General features: G+C 37.6%; 1 protein-coding gene across 5 annotated transcripts in view; it reads right to left on the bottom strand.

Annotated features, from left to right (window-relative positions):
- Positions 1-15,339, bottom strand: part of SIRPB1 (signal regulatory protein beta 1) — a 1,192,076-nt gene extending 1,176,737 nt beyond the window's left edge. For 3 of the 5 annotated variants that reach the window (XM_044090417.1, XM_044090416.1, XM_044090419.1), the window contains exon 1: positions 14,962-15,337. The gene's annotated coding sequence lies outside the window, so the exon portion shown is untranslated. Of the gene's footprint in view, positions 1-14,961 lie in introns of all 5 variants that reach the window. The other 2 variants (XM_044090420.1, XM_044090421.1) reach the window with 2 other exon arrangements.
- Positions 15,340-16,292: the final 953 nt, after the last annotated feature.

Below are 16,292 nucleotides of genomic sequence, written 5' to 3'. Positions count from 1 at the left end.
AGCAGAGAAGTGTCTAAAATTATTACATGGGCATTTGATTTCTATAGGTTTCTACAAACCTTATAAAAATCATTCTTCACTGGTTTTGACATATGATAAGCTGCATCTTTGCTATTAAAGTTTTATATCAAGAGTCTTCAATAAAGTGATTAGGTACTGCTTTACAAGATTACACATTTGCTTTTAATTTTAATGAACCCAGTTGCCCATTCTTTCACTTTAAGCAAGTAATTAAATAATGCTCCAAAGTCATCAGTCACCTATCAGGTTACAGAATTAATTACAGGTATGAAACACAACCAGTGTAATGATAGTACTATATCCATCTCTTTTTGACACTCCTCAGGGTAACTCAGAACCAAGCCAACATCAATCAGTATGTTCTCTTAAACGCACTACCTCACCCCACATTACTTAGGATACTATTAAAGTCAAAATGTCGTAGACTTTCTATCTTCTTTTGTATTGTCTTCACTAGTAAAAAATCTAAACTATTTATTACCCCTTTAGAAAATAAGAGAACCCAAGGTTGTGAATGTTAGCCTTGAGTTTATTGTTATATCTGAGTTATAAGGATTAACTTTGAGTCATACTGGATAACGTGTGTTGAGGGCTCGGTCTGAATTTTTTTTAACTATATAAGCAGATGACTAAAATCTTCCTACTCCATTCTCAAATTTTACATGTGCATACATTGCACAGGAACACAGACACACACCTGTACCCATACAGACACATGCACACACACAAAATCACTAAACATATTTTTCCTCTGAATTGAACATTAAAGTAACTGTGCAATAAAGTCTGTTAAATTCCCAGAAGCTCCTCTTCCCTATAGCAGTAAGTATTTTATGTGCCTGTCAATGCTACTTCAAGTGGTACTGAGATTGTTGCACGCCATCAGTTTTGCTTAATTTGTCTTAGATCTTAAGTTGACCATGTGTGACATGTCATTTCTTCCAGAGGTGTGTGATAATCGTTTGAAAGGAAAAAGTACAGAAAACAGATGGCTCAGCTCTGATCAAACTAAACTGGAAAAGGCCTTGAAATATTTTCAGTGAATAATATGACAATTGTATGTTCTTTTGTTACTTTAAACTAGACAATTTATGGAGAGTGATGTTCTCTATAACTATGGTTAAAATTGCAGGGATCTTCAGCTTAAAACAACAGACAGCTGATTAAAACTGCCTTTAAATATAAAACGCTTTCAACAAGTTTATGGAGTTAGGCATATATGACTTCTTTTTTTATTTATTTATTTTTTTCTTAGCATCACAGAGTAAAGATGTGTTTGATCTTATTCTTATTAAGGCACTTATTTATGTCTGATCTGTGTCCTAGTAATTATTTTTGTATCCCCACTACACAGGATTTCCATTAAAGATAGCCCTTACTCTGTCAGTCTGCCCCATATTATAAATAATAAAATGGTTCATATCATTTAATACATATTTACACCACACAATGAGATTTATCAATAACTAGTAACATCATAATATTTATTAAACACATAAATAATGTATGACATTTTAGAATTTCTCTGCAAGGTATTTTTATTTAGTTCATGCAGAGTAGTTGCTTAATATACATTAATACTTTCCACTAAAAGACCATCTTAAACCCACATATTTTAAAACACACACTTCTTGTTTACACTAGAGTATTAAAACATACCTGTATTACTTATTAAAATAACAAAGCAAACTTTTACCCAGTGACACACTTTCTAGTGGTGCTAAAACTTATTATCCCATTATCCATTTTTATAAGATCATAGGATAATAGAAGGTGACTAGGGTAATGACCCTAGAGCCTTTTTAAGCCTAACCATTCATGTCCCAATTTTCCCAATTATCAATGCTCACAGTCTAGAATGGCGTTATTATAAGCCTGTGTCTGAGACCAACTACAAACTACCCTTGTCCACAGGTGGCAAGCCAGGGGTGAATTTGTAATTTCCCATCCATTGGTCCAAACTGCATTTGTATAGTCTTAAGGAATTAAGATAATCAAGTGTTATTTCAAGTTTTTCTGTCTTCAGCAGAAGAAAAAATAGCTAAAAATGGCTCATTACACTGTTGTATAATGCAGTGAGCAGATATTTCTATTGACTCAGGATGCATCAAGTGACTGTTTCAGACTCTGGCAGAGACAGAAGTAATGGATTATTGCTGAAATGCCAAAATGGAGGAGTAAGTTTTTTGTTTCTATTTTTAAAACCTGCCCTTCATATGTCAGTTGTTTTATATGCAGGATGCAAACAAAAGAAGAGGGTTAAGGACTGGGTTTGGGGGGTTGGCATAATGCTTAAAGTGTTTACCTCACAGATACAAGGTACAGAATTTGATTCTTATCTTAAAAGATAAATTGGCTAAAATTAAAATGGCCTGCAAGGGCAGCTAGCCTAGTCTTCACCTATGAAGAGCAATCTGTTTAGATCATGTCACAAAATATTAGCCCCATCCTCCTGCTAACTTTATTACAGAAATCCCACTATAGTGGGGAAGGGGTACATTCCTAGACCCCACTGTACAGCGATCTCACTCACAGAATAACCATCAGGCTGGCAAGGAAAAAAGAACATGCGCTGAATGTCTCTGATTTTTCCTCATATTTTGGTCTGTTCCTTATAAAGTTTATATTTTCTCTGGTAAAATAAATATAATTGCAATCACTAAACAATTACAAATATTAGAAGGTGAGACTTAGTACCTTTCAGAAAAAGCATAAAGACAGTATTTTTGATATATATATATATATATATATATATATATATATATATATATATATATATATGGTACATTATACACTCTGAGTGTATTTAAGTTTTAGTTCTTTGTTCTGATATACATATATATGGTACATTATACACTCTGAGTGTATTTAAGTTTTAGTTCTTTGTTCTGATATACATATATATGGTACATTATACACTCTGAGTGTATTTAAGTTTTAGTTCTTTGTTCTGATATACATATATATGGTACATTATATACTCTGAGTATATTTAAGTTTTAGTTCTTTGTTCTGATATACATATATATGGTACATTATACACTCTGAGTGTATTTAAGTTTTAGTTCTTTGTTCTGATATATTTATATATATGGTACATTATACACTCTGAGTGTATTTAAGTTTTAGTTCTTTGTTCTGATATACATATATATGGTACACTATACACTCTGAGTGTATTTAAGTTTTAGTTCTTTGTTCTGATATACATATATATGGTACATTATACACTCTGAGTGTATTTAAGTTTTAGTTCTTTGTTCTGATATACATATATGGTACATGTATTTAAGTTTTAGTTCTTTGTTCTGATATACATATATATGGTACATTATACACTCTGACTGTATTTAAGTTTTAGTTCTTTGTTCTGATATACATATATATGGTACATTATACACTCTGAGTGTATTTAAGTTTTAGTTCTTTGTTCTGATATACATATATATGGTACATTATACACTCTGAGTGTATTTAAGTTTTAATTCTTTGTTCTGATATACATATATATGGTACATTATACACTCTGAGTGTATTTAAGTTTTAGTTCTTTGTTCTGATATACATATATATGGTACATTATACACTCTGAGTGTATTTAAGTTTTAGTTCTTTGTTCTGATATACATATATATGGTACATTACACACTCTGAGTGTATTTAAGTTTTAGTTCTTTGTCCCCCATTTTTTAGCTTTTTTCCTGATTCTTAAGCTAAGAGGTTGAGAGGTATCAGGGTGAGGGATTTGCAGTGTTTTGATCTCTGTATTCTGACAGCAGCAGTAAACTCAGAAGATACATTCCTGTGTGATAGCTATTTATGCATTAATTCCTTCATTTTATTGCAGTCAAACTTAAGTATACAATTTGAGTCATACCAGTGGCTATAACTGATGGTCACATCTGTGTGTATGTGTGCTTGTCTAATATGTATATTTTTGTATGTGTGGGAGGCATAGATGGCCTCAGTATTTCCTGATTTCACAAAATGTCCTTCATTTTGCATTATATTCAGTCCCTTTTGCATAACATTTGTGTTTTTTTGGCAAATTAGTGAGAATTGCAATAACTAAATAATGACAGGTATATGATTTTCAGACCTAATAGCCTTAAGAAAAAAGGTGCTAATATAAAGCCCAGACCTTTCTATTTGTATAAGAGCAATAGATGTCCCTGATTTTAGGTCCTTTGTCCAGTTAAGAGTCTCAGATGTGCTTGTGTGTGAGTGTATGAGGGTGTGTGTGTGTGTGTGTGTGTGTGTGTGTGTGTGTGTGTGTGTGTGTGTGTGTGTGTGTGTGTTTGTGTGTGTGTTTTCATTTACTTATAGTCTAATATCCGAGGTGTATAGTTACAGTAATTTAAACCATCATGATTGATTGGTGGTCACATGTGTGCATGCACGTGTGTATGTGTGCGTGTATGAGTGTGCATGTGTGTAGGAGTGTGTGTGTGTGTGTGTGTGTGTGTGTGTGTGTGTGTGTGTGTGTGTGTGTGTGTGTGTGTGTGTGTGTGTGTGTCTGTAGGGTCATGTTTCCATCTGTATACATGTCTGCATGTGTGTGACTGGATATGTGGTATGGGTTTACATGAGTGTCAGTGTTTCAAAGCATGTATATGTGTGTGTGTGTGTGTGTGTGTGTGTGTGTGTGTGTGTGTGTGTGTGTGTGTGTGTGTGTGTGTGTTTGTGTGTGTGTGTGTGTTTGTGTGTGTGTGTGTTTATGAGTGTGTGTCTTCATGACTATAAAGAATAGGTATGAGGCAGTGTGTGGATGAAAACTGTCATCCTCAATGGCTCTAGTGACCTTAGGCTAGAACTGCTGCTGGTCATTGACCTGTCATAATACAACCCCAGACCATTCAAATTATTCCCTTCTTTACTTTGAAGTCACAAGCCAATACTGCTAGGGGTGGGGATGCTGAATTACAATCTTAGATTTAAAGTTAGAGATGCTTATGATTGCCATGCAGCATTTGTGATCAAAGGATACTCATAGGTTCATAGGTTCATAGGTTCATACTAGGCTATCTGCCCGAGGGCATTTACAAGCCTAGCCCATAGTTTTGTGGCTTACACCACCCCTTTAGTATGGGGAACTATACCCATTATTTTGCTGTGCCTCTGTCGAGCAGTGACACTGAGGTAATCCCTGGGGTATATCTGCGATCTCCCATCCATTGGTCAAGATTTCTCTTGAACAAGGCCAGCGAGGTGCTCTGCCTCACATATACCGGGATTTTGTTCCACAGCATAGGGAGTCTTTGGGTGATGAATCTATCCCTCCAGCACGTCCTATTAATAGCCGTGTCGAGGTTTAAGTCTCTCGCCCTTGTGGCTCTGACGGATCTAGATTTTTGAGGTGAAGCATATTCATCAAATCTGGGTTTGACATGGCCTTGTATGTTAGGCAAAGATCACCTCTGAGCAAGCGGTGGCGACTGAATAGAGCTGGAGTTCTTTCAGTCGGGCAGCATAGGACAGATGTTTGAGACCCTTTATCCTTTTGGTGAGGAACTTTTGTGGCCTCTCCAGCTGCTGCAAGTGTCGGGTTAGATACATTCCGAATGGGGCATTGTACTCAATCATTGGTCTGATGAGTGATGAGTATAGGGAGACTATGACCTCCCTTGATCTAGATGAGAATCCCTTCATGATAAGGTGGGCAATGTAGAAGGTCTTCCTAACTACTTTAGCTACATGGGTGTCGAATGACAGACTACTATCAACCTGGGTCCCCAGGTCCCTGATAACTTCTTCTGTGCTCAGTGGATTGCCACCTATTTGGTAGCTAGGGTAACCTTGTTTTTCCCGAAGGGTATGACTATGCATTTTTGGCATTTAACTTTAGGCCATGGCTCTGGCACCAGTTATCCGTTTCTGTGAGACCCTTCTGAAGGATATCTGTGTCAGATGTGTTTTCTACTATGGCGCCCAGTTTGCAGTCATCTGCAAACTTTGTCAGCCATAACCCTCCTGTGTTTGCTTGTACTTGGAAAAGTAGATGCCAAACAAGAGTGGGCCCAGGACTGAGCCCTGTGGTACACCACTTGTGACAGGCTTTGAGTCTGACATGGCGCCAGCAACTCTGACCCTGTGGGTTCTGTCACTCAGCCAGTTTGCAACCCATCTTGTGATGTATGGGTTAACATTTAAGCTGATGAGTTTTTCAATGATACCCGAGTGGGGTATTGTATCGAAGGCCTTCGCCAGATCGAGGTAGGCTGTATGGACTGCCTTTCCCTCATCAATGGCTTTGGTGACTGTTTCGAAAAAGTCAACCAAGTTTAGAAGGCATGATCTGCCTTTGACAAAGCCAAACTGGGATGGATCCAAAGTCTGCAAATTCCCTATGTCTTTATTTATGAGGTCCATTATGATCCTCTCCATGGCTTTGCAGATAAGGCTTGGCAAGCTAACGGGCCGGTAATTTCCAGGGTCGGTGGAGGCACCGCCTTTGTGAAGTGGGACCACAGTTGCAGTGCGCCACTCCCTGGGTACATATCCAGAGGTAAGACTATGATTAAACAGCTGTCCTAGCTGTGGGTTTAATTCCTCGTTGAGTTCATGGAGCACACAGCCGGGGACACCATCAGGTCCCATGGATGCTGTGTTTTTTGCTTTGGAGAGAGCAGTTCTCACTTGGGCGTTGGAGATGTTTGGGGGGCTGCAATCGCTTGGTATAGATATCTCTCCTTTTGGGGAGAAGTTTGCACTGAACCTGTCAGCCAGTATGTTGGCAATGTCTGTAGGATCAGTAATCTTCACATCATTTTGAACTAGTTCTGAGCATATCTGGGAGTTTCCTCCCAAGTTTCTAACATAGCTAAAGAAGGCCTTATGATTGTCTTTTGAGTCTTTAGCTATTTTTCTCTCAAAATTTGCTTTGGATGATTTTATGAGAGCTCTTAGTTTTTTTACTTATAGTGATCAAGGGTGTCTTACCATTTAAGGATTTTGCTCTATCTTGTAGTAGCTTCCTCCTTTTGTTGTAGAGTTTGTTTATGGCTGGGGTCCACCAGACTGACGCTTGCCTTTGGTACAAAGAGTCTTTGTTTTGCTTGGGATTGCCTTATCCATGCAGTCCTGCAGGTGCTGGTAGAAGGCATTTGTAAGTGATTCAGCGGCTTGAGTACTGTTTTCCGCCGGCTCGGGGGCCTTAAAGGAGACCACACTAGTCTTTAGAAGTGTGAAGTCGGCTTTCGAGAAGTTCTTTACTGTGGTCTTTTTTATTTCAGCTGGGGGTGGGATGAGGACCTCCAGCGAGATTAGTTTGTGATCTGATCTCACCAGTGAGGGGTATACTTCCGGTGTTGAACATTGTGCTCCCATGTTCATGATGATGAGATCAAGTATGTTTTCTCCTCTTGTGGGGATGGTGACTAGTTGTTCCATGGCATTTGAGTTCATGAATTCCAGGAACTTTTGGGCTGGGGTGTTTGGGCTTGAGTAGTGTTCCCAGTCTATATTAGGGTAATTGAAGTCACCTAGTATGATGGTGTTTGGTGATACATTTATCCCCTCTAGTGTTTTCAGGAAGGCCATGTGAGGTTCCTGAGTTTGTGAGGGTGGCCTGTAACATGCTACAATTTGCAGAGCAGTCTTGCCTATGGTTAATTGCACCTGGATGGTCTCCGATGCATCATGCGTTGCCACCAGTCTTGAGGTGTGGGTGTCCTTGATGAATATGGATACCCCCCCTCCTTTCTTGGTATTGTCCGGGTTTTGGGGCCGGAACGCATGATATGAGGTAAAACCTGATAGTGCTGGGGTACTCTCAGGAGCCTTGAACCAGGTTTCTGTCACAGCACAGACATCGATGTTCTCCATACTGAGAAGGGCCTCGAGTGCGTGCATTTTGAGATTTAGACTTCTGGCATTGAGCAGCATTACCCTTAGTTTTTTCCTTTTTGTGTTCTAGGGTGGTAGGTTTAGAATTTGAGCCTTGCCTAAAAAAGGCACTATGGGGGTGGCAAGAGCCTTTGCCAATATCCGGAATCCCAGGGGTGACAGGTGCAAGCCGTCCCTTGCGGAGCAGCGTGGCTTGTCCAGCATGTCATCCCAGGCAGACAGACATTGGATCCACTTTGAATGACACCAGAGTTTAAGCCAATTGTTAAAGCTGATCATCTTATCTCTGTATTGTGGCATCATCCTTGGTGAAGGTAGGATACTGCTCAAGGTCAGGGTCATACCTGCCTGGGCTACATAATCAGAGAGCTCCTCAATGTCTCTTTTCATGTAGTCCAAGGAGGTACGTCTCAGATCGTTTACACCAGCGTGGACAATGACTGAGTCGTATTTGTACCTGCTGTTGAGAGACCTGAGTGCTTGCGTTATGTGGCGGATTCTAGCGCCCGACAGGCAACTTACTGTGACCTTCTCCTTACTCAGTCTGGTGAGCGGGACGTCAGTGTGTCTGACTATGGAGTCACCAATGACTAGTGTGTCTGGCATTGTGTTTGGCCTTAAGGGCTGTGACTGTTTGACACTCTGACTGTGAGGTCTATGTGTTGCAGGTGTTGTGTTCTGAGGTGGTGGTTGTTTGGGTGTCTGCTTTGGTGGCCTCTGCTGTTTTGGTAGATTTTTGATCAGAGCCTCCGAGTATGTCTTTGTGTGTTTATGTGTATGATTTGAGGTTGTGATGGTACTATGTGAGACTGGGTCTATAGTGTGTGTGGTAACCTTCTCCTCCTGACTGGTCTTGCCAGTCCTATGTTGAGAGAGCTCAGCCTCCAGTTTGGCCGTATAGTTGCATCTCTCGCATGTATTTGTGTTTTGTGGGAGGAGGAGAGGGTTGTCTGTGTACATGAGGCAATTGTAACATTGCCTCAATATTCCCAGGTTCACCAGCTGAGCAGGAGAGGACACTAGCAACTGATCCCTCAACATGCTAGAAGGACTAGACAAAAAAACTTTAAAAGAGATTCCGGGGGACGTGGGTGACCAAGAGATGGGGGGTTGTCTTTTTGGGGTGCTATCTATAAGAGTGCCATATCAAGGTAATAAGTACTGTAGGAGCAAGTGCTAGGTTTAACAGATAGAGAATAGTCTACTTGGAGTCAAGTAGAGATGATCTTTTTAGTTATAGGATACGCTGATTAGATCAGTAGTATAGTTCGAGGAAGGTAGTTTTAAGGGAAAATTTGAAGAGTGGACTTTAGGTAGCCCGAATAGTTTAAACCTGCTTAACCGGCGCTGCCCTAGTGTGCAACAGTGGCAGCTCCGCGCTAAATCGCGCTAATGTGCGCTAAAGCGTGCTTTATAGCAGGGGGCTGGAAAAGACAGGAAATGACCCAAAATGGCCAATAAACTACAAGTTACTGCCTTAAACCACTCCTCTGAGGACAAACAGGCAGCTCAGTACTCCCTACTCCCACTAGTGAGTAAAGAAACTACCCCTTGACCAAACAAGGAAAATGGAGAAACACAGGAACCAAGACAAAGCCCAGGGATCAGCAAATCTGATCACTGGAACAAACTATCATGACAGTAAAGCTTGAGAGATCTTCTAATTATTACACAACACTGAACTGTTGTATACACAAAGAGATCATCCTTCAAGTGAGACATTAAATCAAGACCCCATTGGCCTGAGTTGGTGGTAGGCCAGGTAGATGTAAAAGATCCCGCAGCATCTATTGAAAAGGGTAGGGGAAGTTCCCTTGTGCAGTGGCCAAATTTCTCCTAGTTAATATGAATTACCGCCTCAGGTCTGCCCTTAAAAGATTCCATTGGCCTAGTGGGACTAACCCATTTATCAAAGAATAAATAAATAAAATTATTTTTATTGAATACAACTGTGTGCAGGAATTTAAGCTAAAGGAAAGCTAATGCTCTTCCTTCCTTGTTTGTGGCCATCTATGTACAGATGCCATTGTGACATGCGCTTTATGTGTGTGCATGAATATGTGATATTTACTTCAAATGTTTACACTGACACCTGCTGAATCACAGACATAATCCAACAAGAGGATCGTGGTGTTCATCATTCCATGCACAATAGCCTTAGATTATACAGTCTGGTCTTGTAGTGTATATGGTTATTGTAAGTGCATGGTCGTGCTAATAAAGAAATAGTGCTTCTCCAATTGTTGATATGCAAATATTGTAATCAAAAAGTCTAAGCACCCAAAATATTTTATCTCACAATAGTGCACAAATTCCAAAATAATCATGCTCCCTCTCCCCAATGTGAGGCTCTGCCCCTGTACCCCAAGCCTATAGTTACTACCTCCAAAGATACACAAATAACTGGAAAATGGAAACCTTTTTTAAGAAAAAAAAATATTTCCATTTTCTGTGACTTACACAACCTTGAAGATACCTTAAAAAACACTGACAACTAAATATCAGAGGAACTAAGATATCAACAGCATCAGCTTTGAGATGTGAAATGCATAATACCTAGAGTGCCAACAAAATATAACATGATAATGCATATTTATCCAGATGTTCTGAGATTCAAATCATTTAGTTTCATGTATGGTTGTATCACAAGTTCACATGATCCTTCTCTGATGCCCAAAACTTTACAAGTCTCCAGCGCAAAAAAAGTACTCAACATACATGGCAAATTCTATTTCACTTTCATAGATATGTAAGGCCTTATTTGTACAGGTGACTGAGTGATCCACACAGTCACATTCAGACAGTGCAGTGGTGCAGCAGTAGCACTGTCACCTCACAGCAAGAGGTTCTCCAGTTCAATTCTTGGCTAGGGTACCTTCTGTGTGGAGTCTGCATGCCTTCCCTGTGTTCATGTGGGTTTCCTCCCACTCTCCCAAAGACATGCATCTTCAGTGTTTCTCCCCAGGCCTCTGCTGAGAATTGGCTTTGTTGCAAGTTGGACTTTCCCGGTAAATAAATGTAACCTTTGCAAAGTTGCCATGGAAAAACAAATTGGTAACCCATGCAGCATGTTTTATGTAGTGAAAATAGAATTCAGACAAGGATGACTGGTTAAAGAGAAGTCATACTGACTCTTCAGTTGACTGCTACCTGAATTTGAGGATAGATTCAGTAACTTTATTTATTGTTGCCTGTGGATTTTCATTCCCATCCAATTAAGATTCTTTGTATTACAAATTCTTGATTAGTTCTGCATTGCAGAAAGAAGGATGCTAAACCACTTGCATTTTGGTATTTACAACTAGCACCTCTCATCCAAGTCAAAGTCAGGCAGTTCAGATTATCATATGACATAAATGAATGCATTATCTGAATATTGCTTGGCAAGTGGTCACATACGCCAAATTCTGTCCATTGCTCATTGTAAACTACAAATATTAGTGTATGATGCAGTGGGTCATGAGTGATATGCTAAGTCTGAAACTGCTGTAGTGACTTAGTTTCAAGTCTGGAGTTAGCATAATGGTTAAGGTGGTTACCTCACAGAGTACAGAGTTTGATGCTCACTTTTGAGGGAAATTGACTAGACTTACAAGGACTATTCATCTAGTGCTTACAGGTGTGATATAAAGTTTATGATCAGTGCTTTGAAGAAACTCCTTCCCATATTCTGACTATAGTAACACTAGTTTTAAAGATATGTTTTCTGTCATGCTCTAACACAGAGCGCCATTCAAAAGTTAATATCACATCACCTAACTATGTTTCAAATAATCCTGAAAGAAAATATTTGTCAAACACTTTTAAGATACAAAAACATTAACTCGACCACTGTTTGAATGAAATATTTTCTGTTGGGGCTGGGGAAATTCATTTAGTATGTTAGCGGCAAGTGAGAAAAGCAGCCCCACTGTTGTTACAAAATTGACACAATGTTACTACCAGCTCTGCATAACCTTTTAACCAAACCTCAATCACTTCTTGAAACTTTGACTGAAATGATGCAGGAAAGGCAATAGACAATACTAAAAACCACATTAAGACGAATAGAATAAACAGGAAGAAATACGGTGATTACTGAACAATTTCCCGAAAAAAAAACCCATAACACATTCACAGAAGCTGTGAAAGAGTATCTTGCCCTACAGATTTGTTTAAAAGTTGAGAAAATACCTCATTTTGCATGTGAAAAATAAATGGGTTGTTTGACAATCCCGACTGCGGTACTAGCCAGCTTGTGAAAACAATCATGTGAGCCTTGAGATTAGAGCACTGATCAGTGACAAATGTAGTCATAAAACATGGGAAATAAGTCCTATAACCTCAAGTTCCATAAATAATACTGTACACATATAAATCCTTTCACTTCCCCAGCACTTCTATAAAACAAGATAACCATTTCCTTAAAGTCTACACAATGAATTTCCTTTTATCTTTTTCCGAAAAATCTATCTTTACATAGCCACAGAAATTTCAAAGAGAAGGTAAAAATAAAAAAGAAACAAACAAAGAAGAAAGCATAACAAATTTATACTGACATTAAAGAAGAGAGAGAAAAGTCAGCAGAGTAATGAAGTATATATATAATATATAATATATAATAAGTGTATATATAATATATAATATATAAGTGTATATATAATATATAATATATAAGTGTATATATAATATATAATATATAATATATAATAAGTGTATATATAATATATAATATATAAGTGTATATATAATATATAATATATAATAAGTGTATATATAATATATAATATATAATATATAAGTGTATATATAATATATAATATATAATAAGTATATATAATATATAATATATAATATATAATATATAAGTGTATATATAATATCTAATATATAAGTGTATATATAATATATAATATATAAGTGTATATATAATATATAATATATAGTATATAATATATAAGTGTATATAAAATATATAATATATAATATATAATAAGTGTATATATAATATATAAGTGTATATATAATATATAATATATAATATATAAGTGTATATATAATATATAATATATAATATATAATAAGTGTATATATAATATATAATATATAATATATAAGTGTATATATAATATAGTCATTTATACATCTGTTAATCAAACAACATATCTAGCAAGAAACCAGGAGAAATAATAATAAAACATCTCTTTGATAGACTCCTGGAACTAAGGTATAGAGGGGGTAAAGCCTTGTCTGCAGCATAGATGACCAAAGACAGTTTAGCAGCTTGGGAAGTTGGAAGTGCCATGAAAGGATGGGAGAAGAAGACTGACCTGTTTTGGCATGCTTGCCTGGAAAGGATGGAGGGCTGCAATGGCTTCTCCCTCTATGGTGACCTGGCACTCTGGGAGAATGGTGTAGGCCACTTCTCTGAGAAGAATTATGGAGGGGGAGTGTGGATGTAGGTCTGTCCACCCAAGCCATGATGTTAGTCCTTGTGAAGGCATGTCAGGGAGCAGGTATGCTTCCATGTCAGAGGTATAGCCAGTCACTCTGCTGGGATGCAGAAGCCCCCATCAGGCTGTATAAAGTACCTCAAATGCTACCAGGATGATTGATCTGTGATCAGCTTTCACCTCATGAAGAATGAATTGGCTGGGAACGTCTGTTACCCCATGAGAAACAAATGGGACTACTGATCACAGTCAGCTGATCACTGGCAGGAAGCAGGACATCAAAAAGAAACCAAAAAATTATCTTTGAGGGACTGATGAACCCAGGACCACATCCCATGCAGAGCAGAAGGCCATGAGACTTTAACTTGGGATAAATGAATGGGTTAAAGATTCCAAATAAAAGTGCCTTTTTAACACAACAGAGAAAAAGAGAACAGTAAAATTGTAAACCGTGACCAGCATCGTTGGTATCATGCAATATAACGTATAAGACTTTATTTAAGTTAGTAAATGTTCAATTTTCTGCAACATACTTGTGCAGTCATTTCAAACTGGTCTAGGTGAGTTTTCCATAATGGCCGAGGTCATCACCTTATAAATGCAAAGTACAGAGTTTGATTCTGACTTTGGGTTATTGACTAGGCCTAAAATGGCCTTTCAGGGACTATAGTTACCTTAGTACTCACCTATAGATTACACAGTTAAAAGGTTTATTCTAAATGAAAACTGAGACTACATTTATGCTACAGATATTTCAGTGAGTGCCTTTTCAGAAAGTAGGAAAGAACAGAAACATTGTTTTATGGTTTCAGATAAAATAGTGTAGTAGCTAGTATTAAATAGCACTAAACAATCACTGTCCCATCTTGTGATCAGCCCTCCACAGCTAAAATGAGTAAGAAGATAGGAATTATCATTCTGGCATGATTAATTTAACTTGCTATAGGCACAAACATATAGTGCCTTGACCTTTTTAGGTCTTCAGTGGGAAATCATTTTAGTTGCGGAGGTCTGCTTTGTTGAGTCATATTTACTTGAGATTACTTACGGGCACTTAGGTTTGCAGAAAGAACAGTAACATTTTATGGGTGCACTGTATACCACATGCAGACATCCCATGCCCCCACAGTTTGTGGCTGTCTAGAACACACACTAACAGGTGTAGCTGAATTTTAGTTGTAAAGATCTTTGCTCTATGACAAAGTGTAATGGATTGTTACTTATGTTCAAAATGATAATGTGCCACAAATCACAAATGACAGCCTTCAGTATTGCATAACATTTAACAAGGAGTAGCACAAACACATTACAAAGGCAGAAAAAAGTATAGTAAATCTAGATGCTAATCTGAAAATTAAATTATTTATTTAAATAATCATAACATCTGCTCTATGAAATTATTGTTTATATGAAAGAAAATTAGCTACCAAATAATGCTAAAGTATCATGCATTAATTTCAGTGAGTGCTTCCTGCCTCATAATTTTACTGAACAGAAAATAAAGTGCATGTTAAAATTATGTTGCGAGCTAAAAAAAAAATAAAAACAAATGATGTAGATACATTTTCTAGAAAAAATAAGTGGTCAGATGTTAATGGTCTGTTCATCTCAGATGCAATTTTAAACAGAAAAAAAGAAAGAAAAATAAAAACAACCTACTTACTTGCTGTTTTGCATGAGATAGTCGTGATAGGAGCAAGTACAATTCTGTGCCTTATGGCTATGCTGTTAAACCCATCACTGTGCTAATTCAGGTAATACCTGGTACTGTTTGCTAGTTCCCCTCAATATGGATTGAGTAACTCTGCACTCGATTGACATAACAACACATCCGCCCTCATACAAACTGTGCCTTTCTTTGTTGATTTCTGCTTCCGTAAGTTATGATTCATATCTTAACTTAAACTTCTGCAAGTCACTTACTTGAGGATGATATGAATGAAACATATTAAAATGTTTACACTCTTTTTAACAATTGCATGTCAAAAGGAATTGCATTAATCCCAAAATGCCAGTAATAACATTTTAGAAAATGCAGTGCTATTGTACCATGATACTGGGCTTTCCTGTGTGCAAACCATCATACGTAGGTCAGGAAATTCAAATAAAAAACAGTACGAAACAAAACCTCAGATTTTATTCAGTAGTTATGGCTATAGTCTTTGTATTCAGAGAGACTGCAGGTCTTTTATGTTCATTTGACTACAATTATACAGCTTTCCAAGCCAACTAGCAAACTACATATCCTTAAAACTTTAAATAGTAGTATATTTAATCCAAAATGAGCTCTAATTCTGCATTTATAAAGAAGTGTGTTTTAAAATGGTGGTGTTGTTGACTCTAGATTGTTAAGGCAAAATTCTACAAAGCTGCACACACTAAATGCTAAGCACGGTATGACTATAGATAAAATATCAAAAGCACTCAAAAAATACAAAATAAATTTAACCATACCAGATAATGAAATTAAACATATTGACCAAAAGAATGCAAACTAAACATTAAATGCAAGAAAAAAAAAACAATGCTGGTCTATGGTTCTTGAATCTCTCACATGTGCCTTTCATAGTCTGAATTATGCCCAGTCTAAGCACATTAACTTGTTTAGGTACTGCTAGCAAGCAGAAACCAGGAGAGAAACTGCATGCACAAGTAACCCACTCAGAACATGAACTATAGAAAATATAAAGCCACATAAAGGAAACAAAATGCTGCATATCGCAACTAGAATAGGTATGTGAGCTGCACCATTCGAGAAAGAAGACTGTGTCCTGGTCATCCAAGGATAGGTATGCTACATAGAAGAGAAAATCAACCTAAATACTTGCTCATGCTGTACAATAAAAGTCCCTAAGAGGTGCAAAGGCATAGTTACAAAGGCAGGTGTACATGAGCTGTGCAAGAAAACAGCACTTTAGTACTCCTGTTCCAGATCCTGCAGACATGATCATTTCCTACATAACATACAGTAAGTGTAAAACTGTAGATACCTGT

Source organism: Protopterus annectens, chromosome 12.part0, assembly GCF_019279795.1.
Source record: "Protopterus annectens isolate FY-2018-M chromosome 12.part0, PAN1.0, whole genome shotgun sequence".
NCBI classification, from domain to species: domain Eukaryota; kingdom Metazoa; phylum Chordata; order Ceratodontiformes; family Protopteridae; genus Protopterus; species Protopterus annectens.
This window is presented reverse-complemented; position numbering and strand designations above follow the sequence as displayed.